Genomic DNA, 18,659 nt, shown 5'->3' on the forward strand with positions numbered 1-18,659 from the left:
CAACCACACTTGAGAATTGGGTCTTCATCAAAACATGAAATTTTTAAAGCACTGAATCAGGTCTCCAAATCTTTAAACATATCATTATTCGGAGTTCGGGGCACAAAGTTATAGCCATTTTACCAAAGTAGGTCAGTGTTGAGCAAGAAGAGCATGTTGCACATTACACTAATTTAGAGTGCTCGAGACCACCCTTCGAGTGCTCGAAATTCTGGCAGATTGCACTCGGAAATGGCTCAATTTCAGCCACCTGCACATTGGTTTCCTCAATGCCATCTTCCTTCTTTATGAAGTGGTTGGAGGTGTTCCTTGGAGGAAAGAGAGCCTTGACTTGAGCTTGATAAGAGAGAGGGAGGACCACACAATATCATTATCCTATATTCTAGCAAGATAGAGGAGAGAGAAGAGGGCAAAGAGGGGAGTTTTTCAAGCAAAGGAAGGAGCACGAAAATGGAGTCTTGGAGGGAGCTTCTTCCTTCTTCTAGCTTAGCAATGGGTAACTAACTCTTTCTCTAGGGAGGTAATGAAGTCCCTCCCTTGTAAGCATGTCCTAGGATAGTCTATTTTGGAGATTTGCCATGTATATTTTATGGTCTTTTCATAACCAAGAGCACCTCATTTGTTGTAATGAATGTTGATACATGTATGGATGATTCCTTTAAGTTGATTATCTTGTTTTAGATGATGTCTTAGAGTAATCATATTGCTTGAGTTTTCATGGTGAGAGTGGAAGCAAGGTTATGAAATGGTTTCATGGCATGTTGATAGGTGACTTTGATAGACAATATCTTAGGAAATCCTTTGATGGTGTATGCTTAATCTCTAACTCCATGTGCTTTATCATTTTGTCAAGAACTTGATAGTCTCTCATTTAAGTAAATGTGTATAAGCTACACTTTAGTTAGGTAGTCTAAGCATGTTTGTCTTTTGATGGATTATACTTGTTTGAGACCTAATGTACCTCTTGATTACTTACATGGCAACCATGTGTTGCTATGTAAGTCTTGACCATCATATGTTGTTTTTCCCCCAATTTAGGTCTAATCTAACATATGTATAGGGATGGAGGCGGATTCACTTCCCTAGTCTCCTCTTCTTAATCTTTTCATCCTAAATTCCTTGCAAATTATTGTTTTATGCATTCTGAATTTGTAGTTTAGTGACAAACAAAACAAACCCTCTATGAACACCCCTTATCACTCTAAAATGACTCTAGACACTTAGGTTGCCATAGATTAGCGTAGTCCCAGTGGTTTGACTTACCCGACCAATAGCCCTATTTTACAATGATTCGTGCTATTGCGAAGGTTGATGTTTAATTGACCAACCGATCAAGGATCTTTAACGGATCAACAGATGGAGTTAATACAGAAGATGCGTGAAGAGTTTCTACACTAGTTTGACGTACTTCGTCAGGTAAACGAAGTAAGCGTGGCTCAGATCGCCTTGCTTCAACAGTAGATAACACTTTGCAAACGGCGATGGCTCAGTTGGCACCACTGCCACCAATGGGTGACACAGCAGCACCCCCCAATCAGAATATTCCTCCGATTATCGGGCTTCCACCTAATGGGGCACGACCCAATAAGGGTCAACCAAATGAGGTTCAGCAACAACAGAGGGTAAGATCTGAGGCTGTGGCTTCAGACAACGTCCCTCGTCGCACGCAGGACGAGTAAGTCGAATCCAGCCATAAGCTCACGGTGTGGTCCAATAGAATTCCAGATGGTGCAGGTGTTCAGGATGCCTTTGATGAGAAAAGACTCCTGAAGATTTAGACACCTGCTGAGATGGCTAGAGAACACAAAAATTCCTTGGTCAAAACTCCTTTCACTGATGATGTGTATCTGGTTGAAAGGTCTAAGAAATTTACTATGCCTTCTTTCACCTAGTTTGATGGAACGGGGGATCCTTCTCGGCACCTAGATCATTACGCTCAAAAGATGGCTTTGGATGATCGTAATGACCCTTGGATGTGCAGAGTTTTTCCTACCAGCTTGACGGGAGCAGCACTAGAGTGGTTTAGGAATAGACCGCATAAGTCCATCTCGGATTACGTAACTCTGTGCACCATGTTCCTCGCACAGTATTGCGGAAATAAGAAGCAAAAGAAGAGCATTGCCAGCCTCGTCACCGTAAGGCAAAAGAAAGGGGAAACATTGCAGGATTTCTTATCAAGATTCAACATGAAAGCCTCAGAAATAGCAGATTGTCATCCCGCGACTGCTATAGAGGCATTTAAACTTGCGATGATTCAAGGGACGAAGTTCCACACTTCCTTGGTCAAATATTCTCATCCCGACATACAGACTCTCAATGTCAGGGCCCAGATCTACATTCGGCTTGAGGAAAATATAGCCCACCGAGCGTAGCACGCCACCCTCGTGATGGTGGAGAACAAGCCTCGAAAAATAATTCCAACTTCAAAGATTCAGAAAAGCCAACGTACCTCACCGCCGATCACTCAGGCACCTGAGAAGAGGCAAAGGGTAGATGAAGGATTTACACCTCTCTGAACTACCTTGGCTCGGTTCTTCCAAGAGAATAAGATGAAATTCACAACCCCGCAGCCAATAAAGCAACCTTTGGAGCAAAGGGACAAAAGCAAGCATTGCGCTTATCATCGAGATTATGGGCATTCAACCAATGATTGCAGATCCCTTAGGCGACAGGTGGAGAATATGATCACCAGAGATGAGTTGGTGGATTACCTCATGACAAAGGAGTATGCAAAGCCCCGCGAGGTCTATCCCCGCAAGGTGGAAGGTACGCAAGTAAAAGTCATTCATGTAATACATGGTAGGTCTGGAGATGATCAAGAGTCCGAGGGGGTATACAGATCCAGATTGAGGGCAGCCCACCAGCTCAGGAAGATATCCTCGGTTAATGCTATCGCTTCGGGTAGCATCAGTATTGGATTCGGAGATAGCGACCTATCCAGAGTTCAACTCCCCCACGAGGATCCATTGGTCATCAGTCTTTTAATGGCCAATTGTATGATCAAGAGGGTTTTGATAGATCCAGGAAGTAGCGCCAACATCATCACAAAGACGGTCTTTGAGCAGCTAGAGATCCCGCCATCATCTATTCGACCTACCTCCAGCTCGTTGATGGGATTCAATGGTACAAGAGTAGATCCCCTTGGAGTAATAGACTTGTCCGTAACTGTGGCGAAGAGGACTCTGAAGGAGAACTTTGTTTTAACAGAGATCCATCATTCTTATAATTTCATCATGGGAAAAGGCTGGATACACCAGATGAGAGGAGTTCCGTCCACCCTTCACCAAGTGATGCGGTGCTTATCTCCGGACGGAAAAGAAGTGATTAATCTATAGGGCGATCAAGTCGCTGCAAAGGAATATTATATGTTGACACAGGCTGAAGCAAAGAAGGTGTCTACTCAGCAGCAACCAGGTGTGGCTTCCAAAAATATACCTAAATAGCAATTACAGAGCCCTCTGCCCAAGTATCTTAAGGCAGAGGAGGAAGAGGAAATTGCGACACCCACCAAGGAGATCCTTGAAGCCGTGGAAGTTATCATCGGTGACCCTCAGAAGGTCATTTATTTAGGCTCTTCCTCCACGTCCAAAGAAAATGAGGTGTTAATTGATGTTATTCGGAGCAATGCAGATGCTTTTGTATGGGATCACTTGGACATGGTAGGAATCGATCCTTTAGTCTCCTGCCATAGCCTGAAGGTGGATTTGGAGTTCAAACCGGTTAAGCAGAAACACCGAAGGTTTGCCCCTGAACGCAATCACATTATAGCTGAAGAAGTGAACAAGTTATTGCAAGTAGGTTTTATTCGAGAAGTGCAATATCCATAGTGGCTGTCAAACGTAATGGTCGTACAGAAGAAGAATGGAAAGTGGAGGGTTTGTGTAGACTATACCAACCTTAACAAAGCCTGCCCTAAAGATAGCTTCCCTCTGCCCAAGATAGATCAGATGGTTGATGCTACCACCAGCTACGAGAGGCTAACATTCCTTGATGCATACTCGGGATACAATCAAATTCCTATGAACCCTGAAGATAAAGAAAAAAATGGATTTCATTACAGAAAAGGGGACTTATTGTTACAGGGTCATGCCCTTCAGACTGAAGAACGCTGGGTCTACTTATCAATGTCTTGTCAATAAGATCTTTAACAATCTATTGGGAAAGACAGTTGAAGCATATATAGATGACATGGTGGTCAAAAGTGTGAAGAAGAAAGACCATCCGAAGTATCTCCAAGAAGTTTTCAATACCTTGAAGAAGTATAACATGAAGCTGAATCCATCCAAGTGCTCATTTGCGGTATAATCAGGTCAATTCCTCGGCCATATCGTGAATAAAAGAGGGATAGAGGTAAGTCTGGCTCAGGTTAAGGCCCTCATCCAGAATCAGGAACCAAAAAATCGTAGGGAAGTACAAGTTCTTATTGGTCAGATCGCAGCCCTCAGCCGGTTTATATCCCGATTATCAGATAAGTGCAAACCATTCTTCGATGCTATAAGATCTAAGAATAAAGATATATGGGGACCTCAGCAGCATGAGGCCCTCAATCAGTTGAAAGGTTATATGGCCGAACCACCAATTCTATCCGCTCCAAAACCCAGGGAGGTTCTTATTATGTATTTGGCGATTTCTAGTATAGCGACAAGTGCAGCATTGATTAGAAAGGAAGGAAAGAGGCAATATCCAGTCTTCTACACAAGTAAGACAATGACAAATGCGGAGACACGATATAGCAAAGCAGAGAAAATCATCTTAGCCTTGGTCTATGCCAAAAGGAAGCTTCGGCATTATTTTGAATCTCACAGCATTGTGGTACTCACCAACTATCCTATACGGGGTATACTCTCTAAGCCCGGTCTATCTGGGAGAATTACCAAATGGGCTATCGAGCTTAGTTCCTTCGATATAACTTATGAGCCGAAGGTGTCGCACAAGGGACAAGCCGTAACAAACTTTCTTCTCGAATATGAAGACACTCCCGAAGAGCCGGAACCCCCTGAACCACAGTGGGAGCTTTGAGTCGATGGTTCCTCGAATCAAACAAGTGCAGGGGTAGGGGTTGTTATGTTAACACCTGAAGGCAACAAGTTGCAGTAGTCTATCTGCTTGAAATTCCCTACTACGAACAATGAGGCCGAGTATGAGGCTTTACTTGCTGGTCTTCGATTCGCCAGCAACCTCCAGGTACGTTGTTTAAATGTTTTTAGTGACTCACAGCTTGTTATAAATCAAGTGACAGGTCAGTACCATCCCAAAGAGGAAAGAATGAAGGAATATAAAGAAGTTGTAGAGAATGTTACACGGGGATTCGATCAAATCGAATTCTGTCAGGTACCTCGTGTTGAGAATGTCGAAGCAGATCAATTGGCCACAGCAGCGTCATCCTCAAATGAAGATCTGACTCGAATTATGCCGATTGACGTCTTGGACGAGCACAGTGTAATAGCCTTAATTTTTAAAAGGATAGTCTCGGTATTTTGATTAATTATTTTCTTTTCATTAATTGTTTTATTTAATGTTTTAATTGGTTTAATTGTAATTAGTTGTTTGGTTGACCTGTTTATTGACTTTAATTATTTAATTGTTTTACTTAGTTTAATTTTATTTGCTTAATTGTGTTCTTTAATTCTTTGTTAATTGTTTTATTTAGTTTTTGGTTAATTGGTAATTAAAATAAATTAAAGTTATTGGTTTTCCTAAATTCACGTTACTGTAGGATTGGTGGTAAGTAGCAGACATGCTTATTCACTTAGATGGTGTTATGAGCCGATTAGGTTTCACCTTAGGGCTTCAATGAGCTTTAGGTTTTGTGTAACCTTATAAATAGACGTAATAAGGCTACCTAGGGTTTTACATACAAATAAAAAACACAAAGAAAAGAAAACCAACACACGTCTGTGGAAGTAGCAGAGAGAGAAACAGATGAGGTTTACAACAATTGTGTTCGCCGGAGGTCTTAGAAGACGGCGTAGAGATTTTGAACAAAGATCTCAAAGGCAAGTTCTATTCTTACTCTCTCCCTTAGGCTTCGTGTTCTTTGCATTCCTAAACTGTTCCAGGATTAATTGTAACTTAAAAAGTTTCTCTGTTCGTGCTAAAGTTTGATACACACTAGTATATGTTGCATGGTTGTTAAACTGTTAAAACTTGATAGTTATGTGTATAATTCTTGATTTAAATTCATGATTAATAATGGTATAAGGACTTAAACACGGACTGGGAACACACTAGGGTTAGGTTACAGGGTTTGGAAGTCATAACAGTGAGGAGTAGAGGCTGCAGAGTTCATCAGAGGAGGAAACGATGAAGCAGAGAGGGAGGGAGCGGTCTCTCCCTTGGAGGGAGCAGGCTCCCCTTAGTGTGGAGGCGGCTTCAAGACTTTGGAGCTGGCTCTAAGGTCTAAAGGAGGCAGCTCCAATTTTTGGAGACGTCTCATTGCTCAGTTTTTCAATTTTTTCTTCGTTTCTAGTTGGTTTTTCATGCAGTGGATGATTCGGAAAATTTTCAGATGAGGTTAGAACTGAATATGTAATGTTTAGAAGGGGCTCATGTCTGGGTTAAGGTTCCAGAAGGAGTGTTAATTAATCTATCCACTTGGAATAGCTTGGACAGTAAAGAACTTGAACAAATAATTATACTGTGGTTGGAGTTGATAGACTTGTAGTGTTTAGTTCTCTGCAATAGTTTTTTTTCCTGAGATGAACAATGGTATTAGAACATGTTTCACCATATACCATGGTCTTGTATTTGAATTATATATGGGTAGGATGCGTTAGTGTTGAATGGAACTAAGTTTTAAATTTAACATCAATTGGATTTTGTGAAACAACTGGAACTAAGCGTGTATATATACATACTGTAATTCTATCTTGATGCTTGCACTATTACTGCTAGTATCACCTGTTGGAGGAAATGAATTGTTGATGGTTATTCTAAATGGCTGTAGTATCAACTACTAAGTGTTGGATGACAATTTGAAATAATCCTATCACTGTACTAGATTTTATGAAACAACCTAAACTGAGTAGGTTTATATTTATACTGTGACTATGGTTCTTGATGCTTACATTATGCCTGTTAGTATTAGTGTTGGATATAAAACTGAATCTGTTTAGGTATATAGCTGATTTTGTTTATTGATGCTTACACTATGCCTGTTAGTATCAGTATTGGAAATATAGATTTAGCGGATGTTTTATTTTAATTGTTGATATTATCAACTGCTGGATGATTGGATAGTATACACCGGTATGGGATGGTGGTATACTAGGGACGGTTTGGTTTCAAAATACCAAAACCTACCCACTCTGGATTATGAAATGGATTAACTAAAAGTTAAGTCCTATTAATTGTAGTGTCATGGTAATGACTAGTTGAGCGGCACTACTAGGATTCAGGAGGGACTTTAAATATATTGTTATGGTACCTCGATATGAGCTTGAGTCTCAGGATCGATGGTTAGGGAGCGTATATGCATTGGGATGTATAGCTGGATACGATGGTTAGGGGTGTACCCTGTTTAGGTTTAGGTACACATGCCCACTTCGTGTGCGTTTTAGCATGTTGCCTCTATTCAGGTTGAGACCGGCCTGTAGTCCAGTGAGAGTCCTTTAGTGTGACTATATATATATCTACGGACTATTAGCTATTGTTGAATTGTTTAGGATATACATGCGTATCAGGCCTCTATTTGGATTGTAGTAATATAGAACTTGCACGTGGGCCTGACCCACTTCTATTTTTTTTCAAGTACACGATAGTTCCAGGCTTAGACGTGTTCGTGCTGAGCAGAGGTCTCTATTCACTCTTCCGACGATGTAGGATTCTTCCCATAGTTTTTCTGGATGTTTATTACAGTTGTTTTAGTTCAGTCTGGATGTTTAATAGGGGTCCACTAGAGATGGATTTCCGAGTTGTAAACTGATGGAGTTTTGGAGTTTGGGTTTGATGGATTTTAATAATTATAATATTTTGCGGATTCTATTTTTAGTTCCTTTCAGCTTTAATTTCATTTCTTAATTCATTTTGTATTCCGTGTTCATTATAAAATATTAATTGTTAGATATTCCCTCGGGTTTGGGCCTGGGCCTGACCAACCCGTGTCTCGGATCCGAGGGGTATCACACCCAGCATTAACCCTCAGCAAGAAGTAATGGTGATTCCAGTTATTCCTCGAGAGCCATGCTGGATTGATCCACTGGAAGCCTACCTCAAGTATGGAATTCTTCCAAACCAGAAGCCTGAAGCACGGAAGTCATTTTCAGGTCCTTCCCTGAAATATTTAAGCCCTTCTGAGGCTCTTGTGGTGTTGAAACAAATCCATGATGAAGATTGCGGCAACCATTCTGGGGGTAGATCCCTTACACATAAAGTTCTAACTCAAGGCTACTTCTGGCCGTACTTGGCCTGGAATGCAGAAGAGTATACTCGGAGATGTGACAAATGTCAACGCCACGGTCCCATGAAGCATCAACCTGCCGACGATTTGCATGCAATGGCAAATCCATGGCCATTCGCACAATGGGGGATTGATATGGTGGGCCCTTTACCCAAGACCGTGGAATAAAAGGAGTGTAATACCCCTAGTTTCAAAAGGATAAAATTGGGATTTAATTTTCTTTTGATTTTGTGGCTAGGTGCTTATGTGTCAAATTGTTTATGTGTTTGATTTTATTTTAAATTAAGTGTTTGTTTTATTTTAAATAGATTGTTTTCTTTACTTGTATTTTTAATTGATTTAATTGATAAATTGTTATTTAATTGACTTGTTTGATTATTTCTTTGTATATTTGTTTTATTTAATTAAATTAAATAGTTTTTTTTTTTAATCGTGTAAATGTTTTATTGGTTTTTGAATGGAATTAATTGGATTAATAGAATATTCCTAGTTGTAATGAAAAAATAGGGTTTAGTCTCTTACTATCTCACGCCGACTAAACTGGGCCTCAATTAGGTTTTCTATGGTGGATTAAGATTAGGCTTAGGGTTTTAATTAGTGCCTATATATATACTGTAGTATGTCTTCAAAAAGGGTTGAGAACCCTATATACGTACAGTGTTGATAGAGAGAAAAACAGAGAGAGTTACAGGGAGAATTACAGAGAGAGATAAAGGGAGGAAGTCTAGGGTTTTGCCTTAGGCTAGGGTTGAACCAAGGAGGTGGAACGGTCGTCGGAGATTTCATCGAAAAATTCAGAGACGGTTAAGGCAAGTTCTATTCTGTCTCTCTCCCTTTGCCTGTGTTCTGTGCATCCTTTGATGATCTCTAGGATTGTATTTGAATTTTAATTGAATCTTACATGCTTGGAATAAGTTTATTAGATCATCTGTATATGTGCATATTGTCTGAAATAAATTCTTGCAACTCTGTTCTTCGTTGTTTGTTTCAAAGCATTAAATTGGTCGTTGTGTTATATCACTATATTAACTTGTATTGTGGTAAATTAAGGACTGGGGATTAACATTGTCTATATATTAGACAGTGAGGACAAGTTTTAAGGAAGAACAGAGGGGTAGGAAAGGGCCGGAGACGAGGCAGATGGTCGGAAATGAAGAGGGAACAAACTGGGGCTCTCAAAGGGGAGAGAGCCGGCTCTCCCATGGAGAGAGCCGGCTCCCCCTTGTGGGAGAACCAGCTCTAGGCAAAGTGGAGCCTGCTCCACTTATTTTGGGAGCAGGCTCTTTCATTTTAAAGCGTACAGTGACTTTTTGGCTACTGTTTGGGCACTTGGGGTTCTTGAACAGTTTTAAAACTTTAGGGGGCTTTTCAATAATTAATTTAACATGTAATCAAGGTCTTAGATTGCATAAAATACCCTCTTTGTATGAATGGAATTAACAGTGCGTTAATTAACAACTTGCGCACGGTTAACTACTAGAAGGAAGTTAAGTTACCTAATTTCAACTTGACAATTTAAGGTGTGACAATATGATTCTAAATTAAAGTTTGGATGTATAATGGAGTCTTTCAATTAACAAAATTAGACTTGTAGCATATTGTGGCTCTGTGCTAAAAGATTAAACAGTATACTAGTATATAACTTAGCACGTTGTTATCGGATGGAGAGAATTAATTTGCTAAATTAATTTAGCAATTTTATTGGACTATAATATGATTGACAAATAATTTTAATGCATGATAGAGTCATTGATACATTAGATGTGATCTACGCATGCTTCGGATGTTAATTGTTGAAATATTAAATACTTTTATGCAATGTATGGATTTAAGCTTGGAACTTTAGTTGCGGTAATTTTAAGCATTACACTGCAATTATTTGGATTACAGTTTGGACTTCAATTGGACGTTGGCTTGGAATTAATTGAAGAATTAAATATATTTTTTCTGTCAATTACATGGACGAATTTTGGATTTTAACTTGACGAATTAGTAAACTTTGTCTTGTTTAATTATATGGATGTATTCTGGATTTTAACTTGATGAAACATTAAACTTTGCCTTGTTAATTACATGGACGAATTTTGGATTTTAACTTAACGAATTAGTAAACTTTGTCTTGTTTAATTATATGGATGAATTCTGGATTTTAACTTGATGAGACATTAAACTTTGTCTCGTTAATTACATGGACGGATTTTGGATTTTAACTTGAAAAATTAGTAAACTTTGTCTTATTTAATTACATGGATGGATTCTGGATATTTAGTTGATAACTTGTTTAAATTCTGTGTTTGTCAACTATATAGATAATGTGGACTTTATTTGATGTACTGCTTATAGTGATGCATCATTTACGGATCATATGCATGGTATGTACCGGTATGGGACGGTGACATACGGAGGGACGGATTAGATCAAAACACTAATTCCAACCCATTCATACATACGGAATGGATTAACTAAAACAGTTAAATCCTACATGGTTTCATATCCTGTCAACTAAAACAGTTGAACGACATACTGGATGGTTGTTTATATTTCTGCGTTAGGATGGATAGGGTTTTAACTAAAACGTTTAAATCCTGATTATATGTTGTGTCTTGACCAATGAACTATTGACTGGCACAACATTGTATTTGGAAGAACTTATATATATATAATTAGAGTAGGGATTTAATTAAAACATTTAAATCCTAATTTTATGTCGTGTCATGGCAATGAATCAGTTGAGCGGCACTACATTGGTTTGGATGGGAATTTATATATATAAATTATGGTACCGCGATTTGAGCTTGAGTCTCATAGTCGACGGTTAGGGTGCGGATATACAGTAGGATGCGTAGCTAGTTATGTTGGTTGAGGTATACCCTGTTAGGCTTAGGTAGTCATGCCCACTCAGGTGCGTATTGCATGTTACCTTCTATTCAGGTTGAGACCCTCAGCATAGTTAGTGAGAGTCCTGTAGTGTGGATATATATTTATTTATTACGGACTATATAGATATGATTGAGATGTCTAGGATGTATCTGCGTATCGGGTCTCTATTTGTATTGTAGTTAGGATAGAACTTGTTCGTGGGCCTGACCCACTATTATTTTTTAGGTAACGGACGGTTCTAGGTCTTAGAGCTTGTTCATGCTGAGCAGAGACGTCTACTCATTCTACCGACGATGTAGGAGGTTCTTCATAGTTTAGCAGTGGACTTCTTTTTATTTGTTCGCTTTCTAGTATTGGCTTTTGATTAGGGGTCCACCAGATGGATTCCCGAGTTGTATTATAATTGGAAAAGTTGGTTGTGACAGACTAGTTCTTATTTATAAGATTTATTCTGAAGTTTTCAATAAAGGATTTTCATTTAGTTTCTTTCCAGTGAATTTTATTTACTCATGTTTATCTTAATTATATTCTGTGTTCAATGATTGCTAATTTGTTTGATATCCTCGGGTAATCGGGCGTGGGCCTGGCCAACCCGCATCCAGAAATCCGGGGGTATCACAAGGAGTACGTGTTACTGGCTACAGATTATTTTACTAAATAGGTAGAAGCCGAGGCTTACTCAAGTGTGACCCATGAGCAGGTAAAAAGTTTCCTTTGGAACAACATCATTTGCCGGTTTGGGGTCCCAAAAGTCATTATGATGGACAATGGTAAGAACCTCGACAATAAAAGTACAAGAAAATTCTTCGCTAAGCATGGAATTGTACAAAAGCTAGCTGCAGTCAGTCATCCACAAGGGAATGGATAAGCTGAAATAACTAACAGAACCATTTTCAGTTGTTTAAAGAAGAAGCTGGAGAAACTCAAAACAAAATGGTACGAGAATCTCCTTCAGGTGCTTTGGGCGTACCGAACCACACCAAGGCAGCCCACGGGGGAGAGTCCCTTTGCCATGGCTTATGGATCCGAAGTTGTGATCCCAACCGAAGCGGCAGTTCCAACCCTTCGAACATTCTTGTTACTTGAAGGAAACAATAGTCAGCAGCTCGAACATAGTCTCGATCTCCTGAATGAAAAAAGGGATGCTGCAGCAATTAGACTTGTTTTATATCAGCAACAGCTGCGCAGCAATTATAACAAACGTGTTAGATTTAGGAGCTTTGTGGTAGGCGATTGGGTTTTGAAGCAAGAGACAGCTCATGTAAAGAAACTGGAACCTAATTGGACCGGACCCTACAGGGTTACTGAAGTAGTAGGGAAGGGAGCATATCGTTTGGCCGAAGCTGAGGGACGTCCCATTGCACGTCCTTGGAATGCAATACACCTTAAAAGGTATTTCCATTAGATAAGTTTGTCAATTTTGTTAAGAGTTCTTCACAAATAAGGCTGCGTATGCCCACAGTCAGCCAAGCTTTTCTTTATTTTGCTTCTATCATATTCAGTACAATTCTACTCCATTTGTTTCTTTCCATAAAAATGGGGGCCATACCACTCTATGATTATACAATTTTGCGTCGCATTATGCATTATGCAATTTTTATGCAAAGAAATTTTCATACTACACTGTGATTATGCAATTTTATGCTTTTATGCAAAGAAATGTTGGAAGCAAGTTATTAAAAAGCATGCGTTTTGGCCTATGGTTAAAACTCTCTATCCCACATCGACAAAAAGTGTGAGTTACATTCTATTATATATGAGAATATTCAAATAGTTGATTGCGGTGTAAGGAGGGCCCACTGGTATTAAAGGCTGTCAAGCTTAATACCAAAGGCATTCCTTACACCGACCTTTTTGACAAAATTTAGTTTTTGTCCCACATCGGATAAAAATAGAAAAGAATTATGGTTAATATATGCGTAGTCCATTACATCTGGTTGCCAAGAAGGAAGTATCAATGGAAGAAAGTCTCCAAAGTAAACAAATGAGAAACTTCCCAGCCACTATTACTCGCTTTCTTGGCCTCCTATCATTTTTGAGTCCTCGGCTTCATGATAAGTTGTTTGAAAAAGAAAAAAAAAGAATATATATATATATATATATATATATGCAAACTTCTCCTCAGGCTCAACGCCGAGGAGGAACCAACTCGCCTCGGACCCTAAGTGTCCGGCTCAGCGCTGGGGAGTAATTTATTCGCTTCGGACCCTAAATGTCTAGCTCGGCAAACCTCCCCTCAGGCTTAGCACCGGGGAGTAATTTATTCGCCTCAGACCCTAAGTGTCCAGCTCGGCAAACCTTCCCTCAGGCTTAGTGCTGGGGAGTAATTCACTCGCCTCGGACCCTAAGTGTCTGGTTCAGTAAACTTCCCCTTAGGCTCGGCGCCGGGGAGTAATTTATTCGCCTCGGACCCTAAGTGTCCGGCTCAGCAAACCTCCCCTCAGGCTCAGCGCCGAGGAGTAATTCATTCGCCTCAAACCCTAAGTGTCCAGCTCGGCAAACCTCCCCTCAGGCTCAGCACCGGGGAGTAATTCATTTGCCTCTGACCCAAAGTGTCCGGCTCGACAAATCTCCCCTCAGGCTCAGCGCCGGGGAGTAATTCATTCGCCTCGGACACTAAGTGTCCAGCTCGGCAAACCTCCCCTCAGGCTCAGTGCTGGGGAGTAATTCATTCGTCTCGGACCCTAAGTGTCCGGCTCGGCAAACCTCCCCTCAGGCTCAGCGCCGGGGAGTAATTCATTCGCCTCGGACCCTAAGTGTCCAGCTCGGCAAACCTCCCCTTAGGCTCAGTGCCGGGGAGTAATTCATTTGCCTCGGACCCTAAGTGTCCGGCTCGGCAAAACTCCCCTCAAGCTCAGCGCTGGGGAGTAATTCATTCGCCTCGGACCCTAAGTGTCCAGCTCAACAAACCTTACTCTCACGCTCATATTCACTAATTCTAAGTTCGGTAGTATAAGCCACAAGATTGTCCCACATCGAAAAACTACAAGAAGAAATAAGTATAAATATACTTGTTTCACACAAATCCATTTCAAGAAGGGTTCCCTTGACGGTTAAATCACCAAAGGAAAAAAATAATCCTCTATTATGAGATAAACCGTTAGATGAGATCTCTTCTTCACATCTTATTTTATTTTGCTTCGGACTAAAATAGATAAGGAACCCTCAGGCAAGGTACTTTCCTGGGAAAAAAAAAAAATCTCATCCAATAGAGTGTGTGCAATATCAAAACATACTCAGTCGAAGCAGAATAAAAGTGACACAGCTTAAGAAACGAGGTTATATCATTCATGTTTATCATTCCCAATGTTGTTTCATTACAAAAGAAAAAAGGAAAAAAAAAAGTTACTTGATCCTACTTCCTCTTCGGATCAAACAGGGCAGATTCGAAAGCATCTACCATAGCTGGACTTACAGGTGGAGGATTTGATGGGCCAATTACAAGAGTGGAGACACTTCGAGCTGAAGGGACCTTAGGATGAGCTTTCACCATCTCAGTGAAAAGAACTTCAGCTTCCTGAGTCTTTGAACCCTCATTATAAGGGAAAGACACTCCCATATGAGCATCAAAAGCCTCAGGATCTATTGTTTTTTTTCCCCTGAACCTTGATTGAAGTCGGACCTGAAGGCCTTGGAGCTAGATAAGCGCACCAAACTGGAGTAACGACCTTGCATCTGCCTCCCTACAATGATGCAGGTGCTAAGGGCATCATCCAAACGCTAGACTTCAGCCTTCAGCGATTCCACTTTTGCATCAGAAGCAGCCAGACGTTTTTTATAAACATCCCTAGCCTCATATGCAATTTATGCATTTGCAATGGCATGGGATGCCTTCTTCTCAGAATTGCTGAGATCTTTCTCCAGCTTCTGAATGGAGAGAGATTGAGCCTCAGCAATGGCACAAAAAGCCATAGTGTGATACAGGCCCTGCGTTATCAAGATAGAGATAATAACAATGTAAGAAAATTTGTAAGATAATTATGACAGTGGAAAAGAAGGAAGGAGCAAACCTCTATGGCTCGAACAAGGGCAGATAGGAGTAGTTGTTCCAATCCCATTCTACCAATAATTTCTTCATCCTTGGGGAGCCACATTCCCCGAGCAACAGCCGGCGCCACAAATGGGTCAGTAATCATAGAATCACCAACATGGAGGATGGACTTGTTAGCCCTCGAGAAAAAAAGGAGTCCAAGGTGCCCCAGCCTCAACAAGGACATAAGCACTGACCTCATCTTCAGGGTTAATCTCTTCAGCTTTCTTCCTTTTACTTTTTGGGTTGGAAGCACCCTTGGGTTTCGTAATTGAATAAGAGTTCAGCCTCGCCTTTTTGTTCAAGGGGACTTCGTCAATCTTCTTCTCCTATTCGTTTGAGCGCAATATAGTTAACGGGGCACTCTCTACAGCCTTCCTCTTCAAGGCTTCAGCCCTTTGTTTTTCTTCCTCAGTCATGGGGAAGCTGTCAAATGATGGAAGTGAGAGGTCCATGAGATCAGCGGCTATAGCTTTGGAAGCAACTGCTTTAAGATTTACAGAAGTAAGCAAGTTCTCAACCAAAGGAGGGTCTTTCCAAACCTACCCTTCCAGGAAGGAAAGCCTCTTCTTAGCAGCCGAAGAAGGAAATGTCGCTGAAAAAACACCAAGAAACTCATAAATATATCAAAAGAATAAGACTCGACATGGGAAACAGCTAGAACAATCTTCATGAAGAAAGGGGGGATGTTCTATACCTAACTTCCCGAACTTGTGAGGGATTGGGAGTTTGCTCGATTGGGGCACGGCCCATCTCCCTTTAACGATTATTATCCTCTCTTTCCACTTCTTCTTAGAAGTAGGGAGGTCTGTACATATCCTTTGGTGCAAGGGGGAGGTGAAAAATAAATGACCAGGTTTGGTTCTATGCTTAGAAATGGAATAAGTAATCAACAAGTCAGCCAGAGTCAGGTCAAGATTCTCCAGCCATCGGCGAATGAGGAGTGCCGAGATTACTCAAAGAAGGTTAGGGTTTACTTGTAGGGGTGCAATCCCCAAATTTGTTAAAGACTAGGTAATAGAAAGGATGAAGGGGGAACCTAAGAGCGTTGAGATGCCCAACAGAGAGGAGTAACTCGTCTTCTCCGATGCCCTCGCTGGCGTAAAAATCGGCGCCCTTGGGGTATTCCGCAATTTCTATCCCCTCGGGAATCTCAAACTCTTCCATTACGGATTCAATGGAAAACGGGATACGACGAATAGATAAAATTGCATTCCTTTCTTCCTTAGTGAAGATATTATCTGACCCAGAGGTGGATGTTTCAGCCTGGATCAGAGAAGCATCCGGCTGATTAACCGAGTCATTTGTAGGCTTAGGGAAGTTCGAAACCCTAGGAGGGGGAACCCTAGTGAGATTAGGGGAAGACAAGGGCGTGGACTCAGAATCTACGATCTCTATATGCCCAGGAGTAGTTGAAGTACTCATAATGTAAAATTGGAAGAAGGGAAAGAAGAACTAACCTGGAGATATGAGAGTATGAGGAACGCAGTAGACAGAATGAGCACACTGAGAACAAAAGCAAGTCTTAAAGAAGTCCTTGAGTCAAAATAACAATAGACGCGAATGGAAACGCCTCATGCGAGAATGGCAACTACACGACTTCAATTCCCCTTTAATTAGGAACCGTAACCCAATTAAAGTGGAATTGGGGGCAAAGTGTAGAGGGAAAAATTTCCCTCCAATAAGAATGAGACACGTCACCATTATACATATCTACATTTATAAGATCTCAGAAACCCATCCGGATCAAGCCCAAGTTACGTTGTGCTTTAACCCATTATCATTTATGTTGGGCCTTCAAAGCCAGACAAGAGTACCAATCAGCCCAACATCACCGTTGTTGAAGTTTTGATCCATTAGTCAAGTCACTTACACCAAACCGCATCCGGCCCAAGTATAATTAAATATGGCTCAGTCCTATTTAACAAAGGAGTCAACCCGGAAGGAAAATTTTTATACAAAGCAAATTCTACATAGGAAATATCATACAATGAAAAGAACTCTATTTGTAAATAAAGTCATATATGGAAAGAATTGGAAGACAAGCAACGCAAGTCCTACCATAATTCTACCAACTTTTGTGTATAAATAGAGGCCTAGACCTCCAATAAAGGGGCAAGCAATTCAATTCTTCTATAGACACTATTCTTGTTTATTCTTATTGTTTGTTGAGTGTGTTGTATTATTTTCTCTCGATCGTAATTGGTTGAGCGAAATTTTGCACCTACACCCTTGCATGAACGAAAAAAATTCCAAAAAAATAGATTATGGCAAAATTCAGAAATATTACAATCTACCCTCCTTAAAGAAGGAAACCCACAGCCACAACCTTACGAGAACACCTCACTAACTCCGAGACTAAGAACTCAACAACTTTGTTGCCTTTAACACCCAATGCTAATAGGTAATCACACACTATCATCAGAATAACCCAATGCTCACCACCTTATGAGGGTACTCATCACTTACAACATCAAAACACCAGACCATCTGGTACGCCCAACACTATACTCGACTTAAAACGGATATCGGTCCACTCTGCACTGCTACACAAGACTTCGAAGCTCGAAAGAAGAACGGTCACAAGACCCCTGAACATGACAATATCCTATCTCAGCCCATCCTTTAAAAGACACACAAAATCCCAGACAAGGAACCCCATCCATCACACAATCAAGCTCAAACTCAAATCTACACGTCCCTGTCGGGCCAAACACTCGCTATCCACCGCATAGCTATACCACCGCACCATATGACAATCATCATACTAAACAACTTCAAGAAGACAAAACAATAGATTTCCCAATGACTACATAACCATGAGTCATCAAAACAATAAAACATACTATCCTATATTTTGGACATAAATCCCCAAAACAAGATCCTCAATGATCAATGATTCTATTACAAACCCTTTTTTATCGGGCACTTAGTCCTAATACACCCCGTCACCCGAGACAAACCATCAAAATCCACACTGTCACACTAACACAACATACAATGCTATGCTCTCACTGTCCCCGACTTAACCAAAACAATCATGGACCTTTAACCCGACATCGTGCTAAAGATAGACTGACTCAGGAGAAATGGTTGGCCAGTCACCGGTCCTTTACAAGGGTCGCGATACCAAGTCAAGCTTGAAGAGTTGTGAATTTAGGAGGTGGCCAAGTTTTACATTTATAGAAAGCCACTACTACCTTTCTCTATATAAAATATAGATAGGGCGAGTAGGGATCGTCCCAAAGGATTTGATGGTGTATCGAATTGTGAAACTATGGTAATTAGGGTTAGTAGGTCGAGTGATCACACAATTGATTGGTTGGTTGATTAAGCTAAATTGAATTCAAA

The sequence above is a fragment of the Cornus florida genome, unplaced genomic scaffold (assembly GCF_030987335.1).
Source record: "Cornus florida cultivar Cherokee Brave unplaced genomic scaffold, ASM3098733v1 CherokeeBrave_3.0.0_Hap2_Chr11, whole genome shotgun sequence".
NCBI lineage: Eukaryota > Viridiplantae > Streptophyta > Magnoliopsida > Cornales > Cornaceae > Cornus > Cornus florida.